Genomic DNA, 12,620 nt, shown 5'->3' with positions numbered 1-12,620 from the left:
CCTCAACTCTGAGACAGATTTGGTAAAGTCCTTAGAATTGATTAGGTAAAAAAAAGCCCCTTTGAGAAAAAATGGAATCATTAGCACCAGCAAGAAGCTCTGGGTTGAAATGGTTTTCTTGGGATAGATTTCAAGTCTATTCCCTATCTTCTCCTTTTCCTAATCTCCCCACTACCCTTCCACTTTTATTTTTGGTGATTATTGCCTGATGGCTGTGGTTGGGCATAATATTAACTGGAAGACTCCTTTTGGCAGTGGCTTCTGATTTTTTTTTTTTTTTTAAGCAACAATTTTATGAGGGAGATAAGTAAGTCCTATCAACCTTCATGCCGGGGTGGGGGAGGTGGTGGTGAAAAGCAGACATCAGTGATGAACAGTTCCTGTGCCCAGAACTGCAACCTGTGGCATTTAATGTCATAGTTAAAGATACTTGCCTCTGTACTCCTGATTCTCTTCCTGCTGGGAAGTGCAGTTAGCAGACTGTTTCATCAGTTTTTGTTTCTGTGGTTGTTCTCAAAGCCAACTATAAATAAGGTCTCCTGTCTTCCTTAAGGTTAGAGTAAAGGTCTGTATGTTTGAGTGTATGTATGTATGTATTGAGTGTATTTCATCCCAGTGAGCCTGGCTCAACCACCGCTCTGATGCTTCTCATTCAAGCAGAGGCTTTACTTAGCTTTGGCAATAGACCTGTGAGTGGAAGCATAAGCCATCTCTTGATAACCCCTCTTCCCTGTTATGGACATTAGGCTGGGATTGGTCAACAGAAGCTTAAACATCTGGTCAGTTCAGTCCTTTGGGGTGGTCGGTGTTTTATAGACAACCCATCAAGATTGATTGGCCTCATAACTGAATTAGCCAGATGTGTGAGCATTGTGTGCCCTTTCCTCAGCCTCCCTTCAATGTTGTTAGATGGAAGCAGACATGCGATTAGCATGTTTGAGGATGGTGTGTTTTTAGCGCATGAACAAAAGCTGCTGCCTTCTGCAGAGACTGTGGCTGTGCCCCAGACGTCAGCAGTATAATTATGACTGCTAAATTCAGTCCAGACCCCAGGCTCGGCTGCCTTGGTCTCAGCTGTCATTTGCAGGAGGGGGAGGAGGGGTGCTGAAGCCTGGGTACCCGAGCTCTTATTATAGTCCACTTTGAACTCTGCTTTATCCAAAGTCTTTCCCTCCCTACTAACAATTGCTCCCAGCTGCTTTCTCCCTGCTGCCACCTCTGAGGATAGTCTGTGCTGGATTATGGGGAGAGTGGGGAATGAGGCCAGCCTCCTGAAAACCCACAGCTTCCAGGAGATTCGCCCCAAATGAAAATGAGCTAAAGATCCCCCTACTTCCAACACTTACATCATGTGCTATTCATCTTTTTGTTCCAATTGCTCAGTCATGTCCAGCTTTTTGTGACCCCATGGACTGCAGCACGCCACGCTTCCTTGTCCTTCACTGTCTCCCGGAGCTTGCTGAAACTCATGTCCATTGAGTTGGTGATACCTTCCAACCATCTCGTCCTCTGTCGTTCCCTTCCCCTCCTGTCTTCAATCTTTCCCAGCATCCGGGTCTTTTCTAATGAGTTGGCTCTTCACATCAGGTGGCCAGAGTTTGGAGCTTCAGCATCAGTCCTTCCAGTGACTGTTCAGGATTGATTTCCTTTAAGATTGACTGGTTTGATCTCCTTGCAGTCCAAGGTCCTCTCAAGAGTCTTCTCCAACACCACAGTGAAAGCATCAATTCTTCAGCGCTCAGCCTTCTTTATCCCTCATCTAGAAAGCACTTGCCTTAGGGTTGCCTTGAGCGGAAATTCGTGGCAGGAGTTTTTGCTTTTTGCCCTTTTGCTCACCTAACTCCATATGTGAAATACATTTGAATGTTCACCTCCATGCTTTTGTACCACCTCTTTTCTAACCAGACCAGCCTACACATTTGCCATAAAACAAATCAGGCATTTTTGTGTCTCTGCTAGTTTGTGATGCTTCATATTTTGTAGATATCTCATACTCAATGAACCAAACCCAGCCCTGCCCCCTGGACTTTCTTCCATATTTCCTCGTTGGTGAATGGCATCATCAATACCCGTTACCCAAACAAGAAAAGATTTAAAAGTGTCTGATGACTTCGCCCTCACTTTTTACCACACTCATCTTTCTTAGAGTTTTCTCTGAAGCGCATCTTCTCCCCTCTGTCTCCGTACCCTCGTTCAGACTTTGTCCCTCTCACCTAGACTGTTGGAAAAGACTTCTTATTGGTCTCCCTACCTCCAGGCTCCTTTCCAAACCAATCTTTACCCTGCAAAACCCCACTACTCCACTGTTTGGAAACCTGCAGTAATTTCTTATGCTTGTGAGATAATGCTCAGATGTCTAATTCAGCATGTACATCTCTCTGCAGTCCACTGGGAATCTTCTTCCACCCTATCTCCCAAGAGCAGCTGGGGATGATTGTCTGCTTCAGGATTGGGACCAGCGCTTGATAGGCTAACCAGGGGCCTGTCTGCAGCCAGGTGGGCCTGGGGACACAGGAGCTGTCTCTGCCATAGGCCCACTCAGCTCCTCCTTCCTTGAAGGAAGTCTTTCCTGCCTCCAGACCTTTGCTTGCTTACTTTTCTGTCACTGGGATGCCCTTTCCCCACTTCTCCACCTATCAAACCCCCACTTAGCCTTCAAGAACCAACTCATTTATGTCTCCTCTTGTCACTTTTCCTGGTTTGCTCACATGAAGTGAATCACTTCCCACTCTGTTACCCCACAGCAGTTTTAGGAAGCTTTTTTTTCTTTTTTCTGGCCACACTGTGCAGCATGTGAGATCTTAGTTCTCCCACCAATGATGGAACCCATGCCCCCTGCAGTGGAAGTGTGGAACCCCAACCACTGGACCACCAGGAAATTCCCTCGGAAGCTATTTTATTGTTTTAAAGATTACAGCTGAAGTTTCAAAAAAACAGAGCTTAGCATGTGTCCTCTTATTCTCTCTTCCCTCTGTTCCTCTGATTCTGCTGCCAGTAGAGCCCTGACTAGGTCTCTAACCTGTGGAAGGCCACTCAGTCTCCCTTCTGTCTACTAAAGAGAAAGGGGGGCTGGCTCCTTGCTCAATACCTCCATCTCTGCACATATACCATTAGTGAGACACTTTATAGAAAGGGGTGCTTAATAATGATAATTGTAGTAAAAATAACAATAGCTGTCTTTTATTGAGTTCTTACTTTGTACCAAGCTCTGAACTAAGGCTTTATCTCTTTCAATACTTAAAATATCTTTGGAAGTTTAACACTCTTATTACCTATGTTTCCCATATGCATGCATAGAGGCATTAGGCTGTTAAGTAACTTGCCCATATTCCACCACTAGTAAGTGGCAGAGCCACTGTGGAATCTGTGATTTTGATCTCAAGAGCAGAAGAACTCCAGTTGTGTTCCTTGAACTTACACAGGGTTCATCATGAAACAGGTGCTCTGGAATGTTGGTTGGTTGATCACATGAGTGAATGAATCGGTGTTCTTCCCATTGAGCTTGTCTTCAGGCTTCAGAGACTGGCTGAGCATCTGTAGCTTATGCCAAGAAGTATGGATTTTGTCTCATCTCCTAATACCCAGCTGTACACAGACATGTTCCCTCCCACTCAGTAACAAACTGCCTGGAACTCTTTCCCGGCTCATATTTACAAGAGAATGTGATAAATTCCGTATTGATCCCTCCTGTTCCACTGTAAATTTTGCAAAAGATGATTAAATAGAGCAATAGAGTCTGCAGGCATTGTGGCTCAATATGTTGTGGAGTGGTGTATCGACCTCCTCCATCCAAAGGCAGCCAGCGCCTAGCCCTGCTGCCCCAGACCAGTAATTAAAATCCTGGGAGACTGGGATTTAAAATCCAATCATATCCCTGAATCAAGCCTTCTAGCCTTCCCATGTGACGAGTGCAATAAGGTAACGGCAGGAGCATGTTTATGTCTGTGCTGAAGCAGTCCCCATAGGGTGGGTAAGAAATGGAGAGTTGGGTAGGCCTCCTGACTAAATCACTTTGCCCTGACACCACAGCCACTTGTAAGACAATCTGTAGACACATAAACAGTCCCGGCCAAAAACCAAATTTGGGGCTTCCCAGGTGGCGCTAGTGCTGAAGAACCCGCCTGCCAATGCAGGAGACATAAGAGACATGGCTTCGATCCCTGTGTTGGAAAGATCCCCTGGAGGAGGGCATGCCAACCCACTCCTGTATTCTTGCCTGGAGAATCCCATGGACAGAGGGGCCTGGCAGGCTACAGTCCATGGGGTCACACAGAGTCAGGCATGACTGAAGCGACTTATTTTGGACTCTTGAGAGCTAGACATCAAGCACAAAAATTCACAGACTGTGCTTCAGTGTACACTTCTGTTTCTACAGCCAATAGTAGGTTTACAGAAGTGATTTGACCTTGATTAAACCATGGCCTTTGGAGAAGGCAATGGCACCCCACTCCATTACTCTTGCTGGAAAATCCCATGGATGGAGGAGCCTGGTAGGCTGCCGTCCATGGGGTTGCGAAGAGTCAGACACGACAGAGCGATTTCACTCTCACTTTTCACTTTCCTGCATTGGAGAAGGAAATGGCAACCCACTCCAGTGTTCTCGCCTGGAAAATCCCAGGGATGGGGGAGCCTGGTGGGCTGCCGTCTATTGGGTTGCACAGTCGGACACGACTGAAGTGACTTAGCAGCGAACCATGGCCTTCAGTAACCAAACGCTTTTGAATTTCCACAGAAACTCTTTGATTTAACCTAAGCCGAAGCCAGCCTCCCCTATGCTGAGGCCTGTAATCACAGCACAAGTTACTGTTAAAATAAACTTGTCCATCTGTTCTCAACAGGATCTGGAACTCCCTGAGGGCAAGGACAGGGTCTTCTTATTCACTTTTGTGTCCCCAGCACCTGGCTTGGGGCCAGACACAGAGTGCTCTCCAGAAGTATCTCTGAATGAATGAAGAAACACAAATTCATAGTCTTGATAAAACCTCTGTAAACGGATGTGTAAATAGTAGACCCTGCCACACACTCCCCATTCAGTGCTTGAACACTTCCAGTGCTGGGGGAATCGCATTTGTTCCTGAGGTTGCTCACATTCTATCTTTGAATTTTCTGATGGTTAGCAGTTTCTAATATTGAGCCAAAATTTGCTTGCAAGGGTCTTAAAATTTTACTGTTGGGTTCATGTAGAATAAGTCTAGTCCCTGTTCCACATGTTGGCCCTTCAAATACCTGAAAATGCAGACATGTTCTCTTGAGCTATCTTTCCTCTAGTCTAAACTTCCAGTTCCTTAAACCACGTTTTTCCACGTGGCTTCTAAACCATTTCCTATCTCAGTCACTCTTCCAGAACAATCTCCACTTTGTCATCCCAAATCCATGACTTCCCATTTATTGCCATTCATTTTCATCTCATTTGTTTTAGCTCTTAATGTCCATCTTCTACATGTATTTGGACCTCTTCCCACTCAAATCTGAAGTCTGTATAGATTTGGTGAATAGGCCATCCCCGTATCAGGAGTGAACATACTGAACCAGGACCAAGCCTCTTTGCTGCTGTTGGAAACTTTCTTCTGTGACCTCTGATCTGTCAGTCACCCCACCCTGCGTCTTGGGTCTGGTTAGTCCACTGTCACTTACGAACCCTCCTCACTGAATGGCACTTGGCCCACATTTCTCCATTGTGTATTCAGGATTTCCCTGAGACACCCCAGGATATGTCTCCCTTGTAATGGGGGGAGCGGATTCATCATCCTTTTCTCCTTGTCCCCCTGACACTATATTGTCATTGTTTCTGTCCCCATCTGTCTCCTACCATTCTGGGTTCTCCCTCTGGACAAGAACCAGTCAGTTTCCGCTGTGTGTGGCCAGTCCTACCCCAAAGTCAGTAATCAGTGGTTAATGAGGGCTGGGTCCAGCCAGGAGGTAATAGCTCTCTGTTCTATGAACTTTAGAAATCCATCTCCCTGGAGAAGGAAATGGCAACCCACTCCAGTATTCTTGCCTGGAAAAGTCCATGGACAGAGGAGTCTGGCGGGCTGAAGTCCATGGGATTACATGACTGAGCATGTGTGCACGAGGGTGGAGGGAAATGGGTTGGTAGCAATAAAGTGGTAGAACTAAAAAAAAAGAAAAAAGAAATCCACCTCCCTGAAGACAAGGGATCCACCAGACTGTGTCAGAGGGTTCAGACTTCCAAATGACCTGGGGACCAGGTTATGTGGGTCATCATTCACCCTGGAGAAGGGGCATCCTGACTGGGAAGAAAAGGAGTTCCATTTTGTACCCTTTCAACAAAACTGTCTACCCCAAACCTGCCTCTGGAAACACCCCCAAACCTGGCTTTGGAGCATCTGAGCATGTTGGAGGGGAAGAGGAAAGATGATTTGTCCCTCTTTTTGAGTCATCAGACCTTTGGAAAGTAGCACTATGTGGTGGAAAAACCAGACTTGGCTTCTTTTAAAAAAAGGAATCAACTTTTTATTATGTAAAATTTCAAACATATATTTCTCTCAAAAAGAGAATAGTATATAATAAGTCCCAGATTTACTATTTATCTGCTGAATGACCGTGGGCAAATTATTTTAGCTCTCTAAGCCTCTGTTTTCTTAGGAGTCTTTGTATGGTGAAAAACTGCATATAAAGGCCTTAACACCCAACACATGTTAGCTTGTCTTTCACCTTGCTCTTCTACCAGACTCAGTTAAATTATTTGTAAAATGGAAAAAATAATACGTCTCCTGCTTTCTTCATTAAATTCTTGTGTGTTAGACGCTCAGTTGTGTCTGATTCTTTGCAACCCCATGGACTGTAGCCCTGCTAGGCTTCTATCTCCATGGGATTTTTCAAGCAAGAACACTGGAGTGGGTTGCCATTTCCGTCTCCAGGGGATCTTCCTGATCCAGGGATCAAACCTGGGTTTCCTATATTGCAGGCAGATTCTTTACTATCTGAGCCACCAGGGAAGCCATATCAAATTCTTATTAAGAATTAAATAGGAAGAAGTAGTCTGCACTGTGTATGGCACGTAGTCAATGCTCAGTAAAGGTTCTTGGTTACCTGGGAGGCATATCTTCAGGTGCGCATGTACATATGTATACAGATTCTGTTGGAAATGCTCAGTGTGGTCTAGGGGAAAAGTTCAGGAACCACAGCATTATTCCCAGTACTTCTGTGCTCCCTGCAGCATCCTGGACAGGGCTTCTCTCTAACCCTCAGCCTCTGGGAACACATGGAGAATCAGTACATCTCTGACCTGAGGAGCTACACACAGACTAACTGGGAAGACTAGACAGGTGGACTCCCAGAAAAGGAAGGAGTGGGAGGATAATAGGAGCCCATGGATGATGAGCACTGAGAGTTGGAGGGGTGGAGAGGCTTCCCAGAGAAGGGGCCCTGTAGAAGAGGTAGGGCCTGGGTAGTCAGGGAGATGAGGGACAGGGTTCTAGGCCTGAGGAGTCGCCCAGATGGTAGTGTGGAGGTGAGTATGGAGACAGGGCAGGCACATGGCTTCTCTCATATGGTCACCCTGTCTCAGAATGCTTCCTTGATGGGGAGCTTGCAGCCAAAAAGAGTGAATCACTCCACATTGATACCTCTGATCGTGGGGAAAATTTCCCTTATATTCAATAATAACTTCTAATTGGAGATAGTAAACAGACTGTTGAAATAGTAAAAATTAGGATGAAGGTGCTAAAGGAGTCAACAGTAAAAAGGGGACTTCCCTGGTGGTCCAGTGGTTGAGACTGTGCTTGCCTGGTTGGGGATCCACAAACTGAGCGGTGTGGTCCAAAAAAAACATGGAAATGTTTGGAAGAATGAATGTATAAGTTATTACAAAAAAACATTGTACAGCTTGTACAATCTCCCTCCCCCCCCCCCCCCCAGTTTTTTTATCTTATTCAGTCCAAATAGAACCCCTTGAGGTAGGCAGGGCTGTGATCATGACCATCAGAGAAGTGAAGCAAGACCCAAGACCCTAGTCACACAACGAGGGAGCAGTAACCCTCATCTGTGCTGGTTTCCAGGCCGTGTACTCTTAGGGGACGGGGAGGCAGCTGCAGGTGGAGAAAGGGGTGAGTCATGAAAACCAGGTGTGGTAGATCCAGATCCCTCAAAGGCCAGGATGGCCAATAGGACTGCAGGGGTGGGAGGGAGTGGGGGAGCCTGTCAATATTATCGATAATATAGCCTCACACATTTGTATAGGGCAGTTACTGGGTTTGGTTTTTGTTGTTGTTGTTGTTGAAGCTCTCTTCTTTGCCTTTTGCATCATTGTCTTGTCTTTGATATTCACAGAAGTAGCAGAAAGCCAGAGCAGAGTGGTGTCAAGGGAGGAAGCAGTAACACGCCTCTTCCCCTCTGCCACCCCAGACTTGCTGTCAGGAGACCTGAATCCCATCTCTCACTCTGGTTCCACACTCTCCCCAGGAAGGGCAAGTGGACCTCTCTCTGCAACCACTTCCTCCCCACTTCCCACTCACAGAGCTAGATAGAGGGTATGGGGGCTTGACCTGACCTGCCACCAAGACAAAGAGGTTTAGAACTAGTGAAGAGACTGAGGACTTTGGTCCACGGGGACAAGGAACATGGTCACACACTTCACTTGCTATGAGAAGGGCCTTTCTGGGAGCAGGAAGAATGGCCATGTTGTGTGTGGCTCTGGAAGATAACACCTGGAAAGAAGTCCATTCATTTGGTAAATCTTACTGAACATGTGTTCTGTGCTGGCCCCTGTGCTAGGTAGTCAGGATATAACAGTGGATCAACCATGGACCCTGATTTCTGAGAGTTCTCAGTCCTATATGGAGACAGACTATTATAACATAGTGATCAGTGTAATAAGAAAGAAGCAGAAAGGCTCATGGAGCACAAAGGATCGCACCAAATCTGGGGTGAGAGGGAAATAATAAGGAAGGTTTCCTGGAGAAGAAGCCTGAACTGAGTCTTAAAAGATGAATGGGTGTTTATAGGAAGTCCAAGGTGAGAGTCAGGTTAGAGAGAGAGGTTGGGGCTCATGCAAAAAGAATCTGCCCTCAGTTTAGTGCGGGAAACCCCTTGGCAGGCCATGACCTTGGGACGGGGCTCTGGACATGCTTGAGGAAGCCAGGGTGACCCACCTGTTCCGAATGTAGTCGAGGCGGGTCTCTTCTTAGGGAATTGGAAGAACTCCCCATTAAGGTCTCTTTCGCCTCAGAAAGCCTATAAGGCTGTCAAACCTAAGGCAGGTGCTGTATCAGAGAAGAGTAGCAGGCTCCCTGGGTCCCCTTGGGCCAGGCCCTCTCTCCCGTCAACGCCAGCGCCACTGCCTCACCCTGCCCTGGCTGTTGAGACCCCAGCCTGTCACTGGCACCAGCCAGGACCTGTCCATGACCATCCACCCCCATCCTACTTTCCTGGCCCGAGCCCTATTGACAGATCCCCCAGAATCTGAAGGAATTCAAGACAAATGGTTAAGAGGATGGAGTTAATAAAATTTGAAAAATTGAGGCCTGTCACTCCACTAAACTTTTTTCAATACCACTGACAGAAACATATTTCCCCAATGAGTGACCTTCCACAGCTGTAGCAGGCAGGCGCAGCCGCAGCAGTGCTGCCAGGAAGCCAGTCTGCTATTTATCAAATATTATAAGCTGGGACACACTGATCTGGAGCAGGGGAGGAGTCCTGCACTATACTGCCTGGGGTGCTCCAGGTGTTGGCCCCAGCCCCAGACAGCCAGTGGGAGGTGACGGATGGCCTGCGATTAGCTCTTCCCACCTCCGCCCAGCCCTCTGACTTACTCCCAGAAGCCTGACCCTCTAGACCAGCTGCTTGGCCCGGAGGGGCCCTGGGTGGGAGGCATGGTGAGGTCAGACCAGGGCATGGGCCATCTTGATGCCCCTGGAGAGGGCAGGCGGGTGAGGCCCAACGTGGTTATTTATTGGAGTATAATGGTTTGTGGCCGTTGGTCGTGGAGGTGAAATCGATCAGTTGTAGAAGTCAGGTTCTATCAATTATTACAGCAATTAGTCAAGTCAGAGCATCAGAGCAAGGGTTCGGGGGCTGAGGGACTAATATTAGATGGACATTACCCATGGCGCCCCAGCCTCAGCTTTCCTAAACTGGGAGCAGATGTGCTGAACCGAGGCTCCAGAACCTTGGGGAGGCTAGCTAGCTGGGGTGAACCTGGGTGAGAGCTCTTGGACTGGAGACAGACCCAGCACTGCTTTAAACGGCGTCCCTGTGCTAGCTGGCCCAGGTGCAGAAATGTCCTACCTGTCCCATCCCATCGTTTATGAGAAGTGACACAACTCCTACTAGAAATTACTCAGTGGCCAATGTTTATGGCACACATTTTTCATTCTGTAAGCAAATATAGATCACTGACAGCACTTGTTTGAAGCAACTAATCTCACCCTCTGTTCTTTCTTCCACTGTCTTCCTCTCTTCCTCTCCCCCTCCCCTTCTGTCTCCTATTTTTTCTCTCTTACCCAGTTCTCTTTTTCTCTTTGCTCTTCTTTTCTTTCCCTTCCAGAGGTCTCTCCCACACCCCTCTGCCACTCTAGCCCATATTCAGTGACAGAGCTCCCCTTGAGACTGCCTCAGGGAGGAGAGGCCTTTCCACTGAGTGATTGTAGCTCTCTTTCAGCCCTAGCTGTGGTCCAGGAGCTTTGAGGAAAGGGACGATGCTGTCTGCCTCTGCCTCTCAAACCTTCAGTGCTGAGCGCCAGACAGAACAGGGCTGGCTGGGAAGACTGGGTCAGGTGAACAAGCCCCTTAGCACTGTGGTCTTCTTGGACCTCTCTCTGTAGGCCTGCTGTCCCTCCTTCAGCACACTAATCACACTTGACCTGAGTTGTTGTTGCATGGTCGTCTCTCGTCCCTTTTAGCTTCTGGAGAGCTGGAATTGTGCCTAGACTCTAGATAGCACCTAATCTAAAAGATGGGACCAGGAGCCTGCAGAGGAGACAGAAGGAATGGTCTCAGGGGTGTGAGGAAAACCTGAAAAGTGGTTTTTATAACTCAAAGAAGAGAGTGGCCAAGGTATCAGTTGCTGCAGAGTGATCAAGAAATGTTAAAAAAAAAAAAAAAAAAAACCTATTCATTGGCTTTGGCAGTCTCCCATCTCCCTACGTACAGGGCCCTGATATACAGTGCCCAGTAAGCAAGCACCAACAGAATTGAAAGAAAGAATCAGGCTCCAGCTGAGCTTTGAGGACTTGCCTAACTAGCTAGGAAGAACCCAGACACTCTCCTCATTAGGGAGGTTGCATTTTATCCTATAAGCAGTGAAAACCATGGAATGATTTTTCACCAGGGTTATATTGTGGCTGCCCTGGTGGGAGTGTGAAGAATTGTGGTTAAGAAAACCTGGAGTAGGTTTGACTCCTGGTCCAAGCAAATCACCAACTTTGTGACCTTGGGCTAGTTTCCACGTGAGCCCAGTTTCCACGTCTATAGCATAGGAATTTTAATTTCTACTCCTCAGTATGGTTGATAGTATATATAAAATACAGAGTAAATAGTAAACACTAGTGGCTGTTATTATCATCATCACCACTTCTAGATATATACCAGAGAGACATAGAAAAATACATCCACTCAAACAGACTTGTACACAAATATTCATAGCAACATATTCATAATAGACGAAAGGGGAAAGCAATTCAAATGTTCATGAGCTTGATGAATAACAAAATAGGGTATGTCCATAGAATGCAGTGTTATTCAGCCATAAAAGAATGAAGTACATGCTATATTCCTACATTCATGTTGTAGCATGAATGACATGTGCTACATCATGGATGAACCTTGAAAACATGGTAAATTAAGCCAGATGCAAAAGACCACACACTGTATGATACCATTTATGTGAAATGTCAAGTGTAGGCAAATATAGGGACAGAAAGCAGACTAATGGTTTCTGGGATTGGGGGAAGTGGTGAATGTCTCTGATAATGGTGATGGGGTTTCTTTTCAAGATGATTGAAATGATCTGGAATTAGATACTGGTGAGGCTTATATGATGATGGAAGTGTATTTAAAACTACTGAATTGTGTACCTTGAAAGGTATGTGAATTGTGATTAAAAATTATCTAAATATTTTATTTTGTACTAGCTTCCTATTAGAAAATAGAATCGTGTAAAAAGGTATTAATTTTTCTTATTGATAATAAGCTTCCTTGGTCTGGATCGTGCTTTATGCTCTCTGCTCCTTTCCCCTCCTCCTCCCACACTTCTTCCTCTGCAGCCGCGGCAGACAGCCATGTGTAAATACTTAATAAATGATTATCATTGTTGATAGGTTTATAGTCCTTAAGAAGCAGAGAGTTTCAATAGGAATGGTTTTATATCATGATATGAATGTTGCCTCAGCCTGGGTGAGAAACACTGATTTTTGCTCTCCATCAGCAAACAGTGACTGAATATCCCCTCTGAGCTGGGCCTCACGGTGACGCAGCCTTTCCTGTGTGTTTAGTGTCCCTGGCCAACTTACTACCTCCTCATGGCAGGGACTGTGTCTTAACCCTTCTTTAAGTATAGACAACGCACTTCCTTAGCAATAAAGGTCAAAGAGTATTGGTTTGTCTGTTACTTTAATGTTCCGTTTAACACATAGTTCTTGAGAGGAGTGCTTTGGGGC

The 12,620-nt window shown here is 46.3% G+C and overlaps 1 protein-coding gene across 1 annotated transcript in view; it reads left to right on the top strand.

Annotated features, from left to right (window-relative positions):
- The window catches only part of CLPB (ClpB family mitochondrial disaggregase), a 154,060-nt gene that overhangs the window by 90,853 nt on the left and 50,587 nt on the right, over positions 1 to 12,620 (top strand). The window lies entirely within an intron of this gene.

The sequence above is a fragment of the Dama dama genome, chromosome 1 (assembly GCF_033118175.1).
Source record: "Dama dama isolate Ldn47 chromosome 1, ASM3311817v1, whole genome shotgun sequence".
Taxonomy (NCBI): domain Eukaryota; kingdom Metazoa; phylum Chordata; class Mammalia; order Artiodactyla; family Cervidae; genus Dama; species Dama dama.
This window is presented reverse-complemented; position numbering and strand designations above follow the sequence as displayed.